Genomic DNA, 11,445 nt, shown 5'->3' on the forward strand with positions numbered 1-11,445 from the left:
ACTGACCGTCAGCTTGGCAAAGCAGTTCATTTCACATTCAAAATGCACTACAACTACCAAAACACTTCATTCAGGTCTCAAATAAACTCATTCTTCCAGAACACTAGCAAAGGTTGACAGCCGACAAACACACTTTGTCACCCACAAAACAATGACCTAAAAAACACTAACAACATGTTACACAGTGTTTTCTTGTGTAAAACAAGGACACATCTCTGTTTATAATTTCAATATATGTTACTGGAATGAATCAGACATCATGCAGAATTCGTTAATATTTGTTTATGTATTTTTATGTTTTTGCACTAAGTAATCCCAAAATACAAGAATTTGTATACACACCATCCACTGATACACATACAATAGTAATGCTAATCTACTCGGTCTTCTCCATTTGGCCACAGGTTCTCATCCACATCACATCTTATGTCATCTAGGGCAACACACCTAGGAAAGAATCTTCTGGCTGCCAGAATTGAAGGAGTTGAACAATTGAAGGAGTAACACCTGTGTAGATGTTCATCTACAATGAGGATCAGCTGTGGCTGGTTAAACTGCATTTTTAGATTTAAAATATGTTTCAATAAAATATTGCTGTTGAATTTTGCTGTCTTATTAAGTTTTGCATTGTGTTATTGTTTTGACCATAAGTTTAACAGTTTTGGAAACAGTATGTAAGCACATGCAAAATGTCCTGTACGTACAAAGATTTTTGGCAGTTGTTGTGTCTGAGTGAGAAGATAATTCATGAAATTTGAGAGATGAAGTCATTGAATGCATTTTGTGCCAAAACAATGATAACTGGTCCTCAGTTTAGCCCACATAGACTTCTGTTGTGCTCACTGTGTGAGGAGTTTTGCCAACGTGACCTAAGTATTGAGACATGTGTCCTAGCGTCTGTAAAAAACTGTAACATAAAACTGTTGTCGGAACCATACTGAATTTCACCAGAGAGACACACACACACATATGAAGAGAGAGAGAGTGCACATAGTATGCAAACAGCCACCAAACATCCATCATGATTCATCATACAATGAGAACAGAACAACTCAACAACTGACAATGACTAATTAATATTAAAATCTGTAACATAATGTTTGGAGTTTAGTCTGTTACTGTTGCTATTTTTACCATTTCTTCTTGGAGCAACTGTAACCCACATCATTTCCTTCAGGATCAATAAAGTATTCTGATTCTGATTGTTTCAGGATGACCTGCCATTATCCAATCACACATCTGCTTACCTGCATCTTTTGCTCGTTTCTCCTCCTCTTCTTTTCTATTTTTTCTAAACTGAAGACATGATGGCTTTGAACTTTTCTTGTCCATCTTCCATTGGTTTTAATTTTACACTCCAGTATGAACACCTATGCCTCAGGGATCACCACAACATAACCTAATAAACCTACACCTTAGTTCACTTTGTCTAGGGTTTATTTCGCACAACCCAGGATTCAAATCATGAATACATAATAGGCTTGGATTTACAACATTATGAATGAAATGTGGTCTACTTGGAAGCAGCAGGACTCTCCGCCCCTTTCCAACGGCTTGTGTGTGAGACTTTAAATCATCAAACTGTAAATGTTAAATTGCAGTTGTCAGATAATTTTATGCAGGTAAGCAGATGTGTGATTGGATAATTTTATGGTGAGGATTGCAGTTGTCATAACTCTCACTGCTTTTTTCTGCTGAGGAGCAGCTGGGCGTTGTTCCAGAAGAAAATATTTTTGTACAAAACTCATCACAAGGTTGGTGGGTGAAAGATACTGTGCCATTAATTAAAGGAAAGTAAGCTTTTTCTTTTAAAACCTCCATGAGTCAAATGACCATCATGGTATAGAGGTTAAAGTTAAAATCTTTAGAAATGCATTTTGTCCTTAGTTTTTCTTGGCTCTCAATACTTCATATTTTACTTTTCTTCAGGACACTGACATTGTTTTTGGAACCAGTGTTGAACGGTGCATCAGTTGTTATCCTCACCATCCTGCAAGATGACGATGCCGATACGTCTGTGTGAGACTGTGCAGTTGTGTTGGAAGGAGACATCGTGCTACATAACGTTTAACTATAAAGACACATCTCCTGGATGCACTGGTACGCATCTTCAGTGATGTATCCTGGGGTCATCAGGTGTTTCGGGTCTCACAACATCCTACACCCTCGCCCAGGCGACCCAGCCGGGGGTGATCAGGCCCCGACTTGTGTACCAGTAGCTACCCATATCTCCTATATGATATATGCAAGTGACATTTTTTACTGTAACAGCGATTCATACAGGAAAATAATGACTATTAATAAGGTTGCCCAAACGGTTGCATCACACTGGTTATAGGAACATAGTGAAGACAAGTTATTTAGAGAGTAAAAAGAGGTTAGTTTCTTTTGGAGTAGAGCTGCATTTATTAAGAAAATTTTAAAAAGACAGGAACACTCTTTAGAGGTTTGTGGGTGGCTCTTAAAAGAGCCGTTGTGGGGAAGTCACTCAGACTTCAAACAGGCTACTCCTTTGGTTGCCAAGACACGGCTCCCTGCGCCGAGAAGTGAGCCATGAACTTCTCCCTCACCAGGACAGCCTCTCTGGAGGAGTTGTTTGCTGCTACACGACCCAGGCCTTGCAACGGCTCCACCACAGCAGGTGCCACACCCCTCACAGCAGGTGCCCCTCTCTCGGCACCTCTCTCGGCAGAAAATTGTGGAGAACACACATTGCCTTCACGCACTTCTCCGCAATTTCAGGACAGAGCTCCATGGAGCGCAGATGCAACCTCTACTGTGAGGGAGAGAGGGAAGTTCCAGCGCTCCTGGAATCCCTCTGCAATGCACCGCCAGTCTGCAGTTGAAGGCACAGCCATGAAGTCGTCCACTAGACAGTCCCAGATGGACGTCGCTACCTGGGGGGTGATCTGGCTCACCGTGGACACACCAACTCGAAAACTGAATGTGATGGTCCTGAAGGAGTCCCCGGTGGCAAGGAACCTGGACAAAATGCTGCAGTTACAAAATACATTATTCAAATTCCAAAATACTTTTGTGATGTCAGATTTAAATTACAAAACATAAATCTTACATAAAACCTTTTGTAATTATCAGGATAATTGCATGATATATATTAGATATAATCTAAAACAGTCTGCTGGGATTATATACAAAGATTCAACTATCCCAGAATTAAACCAGGTCTAAATAAAAAGGAGTGAGTATCACTACAAAGGTTAACCCACAGTGGTCCTCATACCACAGTCTGATATCAGCAAACAGCGAGAGCATACACTGATAGGACACCACAGCCATGCTATCATTCAAACACTGATAACAGCATAAATCGAATTAAATCGGGACTTGATGAGAGCTTCTGAGTATCACTAGAAATATTATAAACAGTCGTCTCTGTACCACAGTTTGCTTTCAGTAAACACCGACAGCATTCGTTGATAGCATAGCACATCCATGTTAGCACAGGTATCAATAAAGGACTACCGTATTAAACACTAACCTCAGGCAGATGGACAGGCGCTCTGCAGGTGGGATTGAGCGCCTGTAGTTGGTGTCTAGGCGGGCGATGCTGGGACCAATGTGGGACAGCAGGTCCTCAAACTGGGCGAGTGAAAGACGGTGGTATTGCTGGAATCGGCCGTCATCCAGGCGCAGCTCCTGGAGCAAGTGGTGAAACTCACCAAACTGCTCACGCCTCTGGAGGACCTGATGGACCCAGGTACGGCGAGGACGTCCTTAACGCCACTGCTCTGCTCCTTTTTGGCTCCTACCTTAAAGCACACTGTGCGCTGTCGATCTTACGTGCTGCACAATAATGTTTAACATTTAGTATTTACTGTTATATTCCCATAGATCATCATGATGTTGTTTATTTTATTGCTCTAGTCTTCTTCTGCTTGTTTTCTTTTTTCTTTCTCAACAGGTGATCCAGGAAAAAAAAAAAGACCCCAACGTATCAGCCAGAGGCCCCTTTACTACAGTTCGGAGCCGCGGACCTGTTTTATATACGCGCGAATAGTTTTCTATACGAGATCGCTGCAAAAAGTGCAGCCTTACCTGATGTGCACCTACTGTTACTCATTTATATTAAGATTTAAACATCTAGTTGGTGTTGGTGTGGAGAGTAACCTTCAGTAACAGTAATAAATCACACAGCAATAGGACATTCATGTAGTTGTAAAGTATTCAGAATACATTACTTCTATAATCTTTGGTGGAATACATTTTAAAATGAACACTGTCAACAGGTTAGCACCTCATACCACAGTGCAGCAAAGCAGTCTCATGAGCGCTGGGAAGGACACGCCCCAAAACAGACAGTGCAGGAGATGACAAGGTTAGTAGTTGTATGGTGAAAATTATACTTTTAGTTATCTTGTTAGTTATCTACAAAATCTGCTTCTCACATATAGGGCACTTCCAAGATTTTTTTTCAAAACTTCTTCAATTTCTTTCATTACAGCTGTCCTGTGCCAGAAGTTCTGTTGACCCACAGTGAGAGGCATCATTTCAGAAACACCAGGAAGACTGAAACTCATCGCCGGGATCAAGCAGGGCTCGTGATCTTCACCAGCAGCTCCCTCACAAGAAGGATAAACCCAGCATTTCATGAACACTGATGGAGACCTTTGCTTTGTGGGCTTGTGGCCCTGATGAAGGCCACAAGCTGAAACGCGTTGGTCTATTATTAAAGTTGTTCATCTTCCCTCAAGTGTTAGAAGTACTCAGATAATCCTCAGAGGGTCTGGACTTTTACATAATATCATAGCTTTAAGTCCTGTAGAAAGTTAAATATATGTTGTGCTCTCTGGTTACTCTGGTATGAATGACTCTGAATTACTTTATGATAAATAACACTATTGTCAAAAACAGTGAAAGAATTCCAGATCACAAGTTTTTAGTTCAAATACAAGTAACAACCTTTGAGTTTAATCAGGTTTTATTTAATTGTGTCAGAGAAAACATCATGTGCTCTTCATGTAGCTGAGTACATTCAGTGTTTAAAACAGAAGCTGTGCAGGTCTGAGATCAGCAGCTTTCTGAAACACCAAACTCAGGTCCTGTTAATGCTGATGTACAGTGACACAGTTACAGGGGTGATTAATCCTTTTGACTTTTTGTCTTTAACTTTATCAATAAAACAGCTGCAGCTTTCAGTGACAGCACATGTGGTACTTTAACCTTTGTACTGTTTTCTTCAGTTAATTTTGGAGTTACTACAAAGAGTGAAGATATAGGATGATCTGTCTGCTGTCACTGGGTGGTGCTGAGGTCTGAATCTGAGGACGGCTCCTGTAATCACAAACAGAATCATCACAAACTGAAATATAAAGTTTATCTCAAATCTGAAATAGAGCTGATCCTTCTCTGTCCTCACACACTCAGGATCTGAAGTTGTTCAGTCCTACAGTTCTGCCGACAGCTGTTTATTTTTTATTTGTTTTAAAGGTGTTAGGGAGTCTTTTGACAACCAGAAGTATACCTGTACAAGGTTGCCTCAGGGATTCCAGAATAGCCCCACTCTTTATGCAGAAGCTCTGAGAAAATCCATGTCATTTTGCACGCTTCCTGCCCCAGGTAAATTCCTGCTATACGTTGATGATATCTTGATTACAGGCTACACACAAACGGATTGCAAAGCAAACACACACAGTTTTGCAACATCTAGCAGAGCAAGGCCATAAAGTCTCACAGCATAAATTGCAATTGTGGAGCCGAGAAGTAACGTACCTTGGCCACAGACTGACAGGACAAGGCAGACAGCTGTTAGACAGCAGAAAAGTAGCTGTACAGAACGCTCCTAAAACCTGTCACCAAACAACAAATGATGAGTTATTTAGGTCTCTGCAACTTTTACAGATGTTGGATACCTGAATATGCACTGCTGGCCCAACCTTTGCAAAACCTGATCTATGGCAAACACTTAGCTCTGAAAGATGAAATAGAATGGACACCAGAGGCAGACAAAGCATTTATTGACTTAAAACTTGCCCTGCAAACAAGCACAGTTTTAGCTTTGCCTGACTGTGACAAGCACTCTCCTTCCTGCGGAAGTAGATGGTGCCGAACACAGCTGTATGCAGAAGCTAACTGAAAAAATGAAACCCCGACCAGACATTTTTAGTACACTGCAGCCTACTTTTGTAGACACTGTTTTAGAAGCGAAACCTTTAGCTTCCTCTTTTTCAGCACAGAGTGCAGAACTAGCGGCTATCATACGTGCATGCTGCGCAAAGGTCGAGAAATAGAAATATATAAATATTCACACTGACAGTCAATATGCGTTGCACACCAAAAAAGATAATTCAGAAATTACTGAAGGCAATAACTTTGCAGACCGAGCAGCAAAGAAGGCAGCACAGCAACCTGTACAGACTTTGATGTCTGAAACCTCACATCTAATACCACTTGATGTACTTAAAGATGAACAGAAAGCCGCACCTATTGCAGAGCGTAAGAAATGGCTAAAGTGTGGAGTAGAACTACACAATGACTTACTGACCTGTAATGGCAAACCAGTATTGCCACAATCCCTACACAAGACGGCAGCATTAGCGACACACGGATTAACACGTGTGTCGGAAAGGGGGGAATGTCAGATATCCTCCCTAAGCACTTCACGGGAGACCTTTTTCCCACTGCCTCTCACTAGTGAGCCTATTAATAAGTCTATAAGAGAAACCACCCTAGCAGAGTGGATGATTAAATTATTTGAGAATAAAGAGATTCTCTCCAGTTTCTTGCAGGTTGCAACCAGGTGATTGGATCCTGATCAAAGTGCTCCAGAGAAAGAATTGGAGTTCACCAAGGTGGGAAGGCCCATATCGGGTCTTACTCAGCACACCGACTGCCTGCAAAATAGCAGAAAGACCATCTTGGATCCACCAAAGCCACTGCAAAAAAGTGAGTGACAACACAAGCATAGACGCCGGTTCCCCCGACTCCTAGGTGTTCCCTGGTGGAGGAAAGGGCTGTTTGGGTATATCCCGCCCTTTTGTCTTCTCGCCAGTGGTCTACTCACCTGGAGCCCGGGTGTGCCTGGTCATCATGAAGAACCTTGTCCTCATAATGACTGGCATTGCGCTCCTAGTGAGCCTACTGATACTCACCTGGACAGACGAGGACCCACAGCACCACCTGCAGAAGAAATGGTCATATGACAACTTACACCTAAAGGATATGGACAAAGAGCACAACCACCCCTGACTGAACAATGCCTGGTACCGGTACGTCTACAACCGAGTACATACAGAAGACAACCACACTGGCTGCTACGTCTGTTCTCACCTCCCAACAACAGCAATGCAAGCCACCCTGTATGGAAAATCACCCAGCCTTTCCGAAGCCCTATGTATATTCTACAAAGCCACCAGCGGAACATGTTCCCCCGAAGACATCTTCTTCTTCAAGGTTGAGTTAAAGACACAAGTCTCAAAACCCGACCTGCCACGGTGTAATGGAACACTGATCAACTATAAACCTAATGAGGTAGTATCTTGTGCACCAGAGGTCTCAGACTGGAACTACAGCTGTGATGACCAATACTGGGTACACCTGAATGCGACCAATGACAAGGGAAAATCTTTCAACGTCAGGAGGGAACCAGGAATACAACATCCAATGTGTTTCACCTTCGCATACAGCAACAGAATGGTAAATGGCCTGTATTTGTATAGCACTTTTCTAGTCCCTAAGGACCCCAAAGCGCTTCACACTACATTCAGTCATTCACCCATTCACACACACATTCACACACTGGCGATGGCAAGCTACATTGTAGCCACAGCTGCCCTGGGGCGCACTGACAGAAAGCTGGGGATGAACCAAAACTGCTCCCAGACTTTCCGGATGCCGCAGGACAGAAAGGCACGGATAAGCTTCCTGAATGGCACATATTGGGTGCAGGGTACAGCTTGGGCATGTGGCTCAAAGACATACTTCACCATCCCACCCAACAGCACCGGACTCTGCGCCCCAATTTTAGTGTCAGACCACACATTCAGAATATTCCATCAGGACCAACCAAGACGCAAGAGGAGCACTGATGACGTGCAACCTCATGATCCAATCTGGGGCAGTGATGTGCCAGCGGAGTTCAAGTTGTGGACCACCGGACAGAAAGTCCTGCACTCACTTTTCCCATGGATCGGGAATGGAAAAAACATGCTAAGAATCGAGACTCTTGACTACCGATTTGGACTTTTCCTGAACAGCTCAACATGGATAAACAAGGCTCAGAATGAGGAAATCGACGCGATCAGAATAGTGGTCATGCAACACAGAGTTGCCCTGGACATGATTCTCGCTGAGAGAGGGGGCCTCTGTGTCTTATTCAACACCACTTGCTGCACCTATATTCCAGATAGCGTGCATTCCTTGACCATGACCACCGCCCTGGAGAAGTTACGACAACTGAGTAATGCACAGCAACAAGACTATGTCATGAACACAGAGGACTGGCTGACCTGGCTGCTGAGCGGCAGCTGAAAGACCCTCGTGATCAAAGGACTTGTCTTGATAGGAGTTCTTCTTTTATTGCTTTGCATGTTCTCAACTTGCATTCTACCCTGTATCAGATCAATGATTGGCAAAATGGTACAGGCCACAGTGATCACCTATGTTGGACTGCCACAAGAAGATGAACCGGACGAAGAAGATTTAGTATAGGAACACACACATTCGCATATACTGAATGATGCTACAATTGAAAATGTTATGTGCAAGTGATTGTTAGCTGATAATAAAGTATGATTGAAGTGGTGAAATACGGTAACAACAGGGAGGGATGTTAGGGAGTTTTTATTGTTTTATTTGCTTATGCTTCAAAAGTTATGTTATACATATTTCACCAGACACAGTTTTCTGTAGAAACAGGAAGCTGACCCTGTGACACTGGCCTTTACCGCAAGAGACCAGCACAGAAATACATATCCGCAGAAGTTGACTTGCATTATATTATTCTTAGAAATTGACTTGCAACACACATACTTTGTGACACACACACACACACACACACACACAGACAGCATCAGAATCTGCGTAACAGGAAATGTGATTATATTTGCATATTGACGATGTAACCTATAAAAATAAACGAATACTGCAGTTCGGTGTGATTTGCTCTGAGCTTTTCACCCGTGCAGCACGTTAACCTACACAAGTGTCTCAGTGTTGATTATTCACCTGACTGTTTGTTAACTGAATATCACTGACAAAAGGCCTTACTAACACATTTTCTAACATCATGTTTACCTTTGAGTTGTTGATGCTTTATAAATGGACATCTGCAAAGATGAGATGATGGAGCAGGTTTCAGTCGAGGTTCAGTCTGCTGCTGCATCCTGGTCACAACATACAGAGGTGTTATCAGCTCAGTATTGAACAAGAAATATTAATGCTTCAAATTATTTGTCCTAAAGGATGCAAGCTATACAGAGTACTGCACATGTGACTTTGTGAACATAACTCATTAAAAAATAATTCGGACAGTTTTTTAACCTGAATATTTGCAACAAACAAAAAATACACAGAGTCAGTGCTAAAAAATAATCAGAGGAAAAAATTAACATTTTAACTTAAGCTGCCAAGCGGAAGTAGTTGGTTTCAGTACATAAGTATCGGGCTTTGCTATTTAATCCGTAGCTATTGACTAATGAGGGGTTACTGAAGTGCCAGCTTTTTAAAAGTTGGCGTTAATGTCCTTCCACATGTGGAAAGCGACAGAAAACATGCTTCTGTTTGCACATATTTAATAATCAGCTCTGCACAGGAGCAGAAGCAGAGTCCAGCCTGTTGCTCTTACAGTATAATACTCATAATAAAAGTACAGTAACCGTGGTTAGTCACTGAGCAGCCCGGTGCGTTTCTCTTGATTTCTTTAGTCAGGGGAAATTCATTCACCTGCACGGGTTAGCTAAACGACCTTTACAAAACAAGTTTCCCCGACAGCCGAGTGCTCACCTAACACACAAATCCTGATTTACAAGTACAAAATATTTATGAGCACAATTTGAGCCCATATACTCTCTCTACCACAGCTGCCTTTGAACTTGCCTGGGCCAGGTCTGAGTCCAGCTTTGCTACTCCTGCCAGGTCACATGACACAGGGGTGTGCTCTGATGTCAGCAGGCAGGTCAGTGGAGCCCTCTGGTGATGGATATATGGCAGTGAAACAGGAGGAGGCCTGAGAACAGACAGCAGGCTTAACTAGCAGGACAAAGTAGCATGTAGTACTTGAAGGAGTCATCACAGCCAATCAGCTCTCAGGAAGATGGAACATCATATAAATATTTCTCTTCTTTCATTTTCATCAATGTATTTCCTTTGATAGATTTTCTGTCAATACTTCTGCTTGATTAGAAGCTCATAGGCAGTTCCTGTCACTCTACAATAAAACAATGTAAAGGCTGCGCTCTCTGCCCTCCCACTAGCTGACACAAGTAAACTGTGTATATGTAAGCATTTAAACACTGCAGAGAGTCAAATTAACAGTAACACTATTTTGTCTAAGTCCGCCATTGTAGAAATTCTTTTCACCGAAACAATAACATGGCGCACAATGTGACAATAAACGTATAAAACAAATTCTTACCTCGCAGCAGAATAAATAATCAGTATTTTAAGGCTACTGCATGTATAGATGTCACTGCTGGCTCACATAAGCTAGCTCTGAGACCCGCCAGAGTTTACGCCACAGTTGACTGTCGCGAAAGAGTCGTAAATCACCGGCATTGTAAAACTTAAAATGATTCCAGGGCATGTTATAAGAAAACACCCAATAGATGTGCTGGATATTAAACGGTATCAAACGACTAAATGAACACAGGGTTACAATTACATGCTCACGTCGTCACATCGAGAGTTTATTCATTAATCATCAGAGTTCAACAATGTTACATTGTTGAAAGCAGCTTCACTAACGCCAGCAAAACAGTATATAAGAGCACAAAAACAGCCGTGCTTATCGACAGCTCGACATATCCTCAACAACTCACCTCAGTATGGCTGCCATCGGTCACCTTTTAACTCCGTTTTACAGCCTCTTCCAGACATTGAACGCGTTCGCGGTGCACTATACACATATGCAGCATATTTATTTTACTTGGTTTTAGAGTTGGAGTATTTACATATTGATCTGAAATATTTTGCTGCTGAGCAGCGGAGCTCCAAAGGGTCCCCTGTAACCATGGTTACGCAGATTCGTTCCGACTGTCACGTGACAGAGGAGAACCTGTTTCAAACGATACCTGGATCAACCTGAAATCAGTTTGAAAGCAGAAGAGGACAGCAGATTGAGAAGAGATTTCTTCAAACGGTAAGGAGCTTCTAACAAGTGATATCTGATAAGCTTAAAACTTAAATCTTAAATCTAATGTCCAGATTCATGCTAAACTTTTCTGATTACTCCGTGAATCTGTTCATGTTTTGAATCGGGTAATTTCATGG

The 11,445-nt window shown here is 42.2% G+C and overlaps 2 long non-coding RNA genes across 6 annotated transcripts; one reads left to right on the plus strand and one right to left on the minus strand.

The window, feature by feature from the left end:
• Nucleotides 1–4,254: 4,254 nt before the first annotated feature.
• On the plus strand, nucleotides 4,255–9,258 carry LOC309716559. The gene is made up of 3 exons (XR_014279471.1): nucleotides 4,255–4,336; nucleotides 4,463–7,653; nucleotides 7,813–9,258. It is a non-coding gene; the product is annotated as an uncharacterized lncRNA (long non-coding RNA).
• LOC309716558 lies at nucleotides 4,922–11,184 on the minus strand. Of its 5 annotated transcripts, none has more exons than XR_014279467.1 (5): nucleotides 10,592–10,953; nucleotides 10,054–10,183; nucleotides 9,253–9,341; nucleotides 5,731–7,137; nucleotides 4,922–5,588 (listed from the first exon to the last, which is right to left on the minus strand). It is a non-coding gene; the product is annotated as an uncharacterized lncRNA (long non-coding RNA). The 5 variants fall into 5 exon arrangements; XR_014279468.1 differs by having other exon boundaries at nucleotides 4,922–5,617; XR_014279469.1 differs by having other exon boundaries at nucleotides 4,922–5,292; nucleotides 5,483–7,137.
• Nucleotides 11,185–11,445: the final 261 nt, after the last annotated feature.

This window comes from Aulonocara stuartgranti, assembly GCF_965226115.1.
Source record: "Aulonocara stuartgranti genome assembly, chromosome: 11".
Taxonomy (NCBI): Eukaryota; Metazoa; Chordata; class Actinopteri; order Cichliformes; family Cichlidae; genus Aulonocara; species Aulonocara stuartgranti.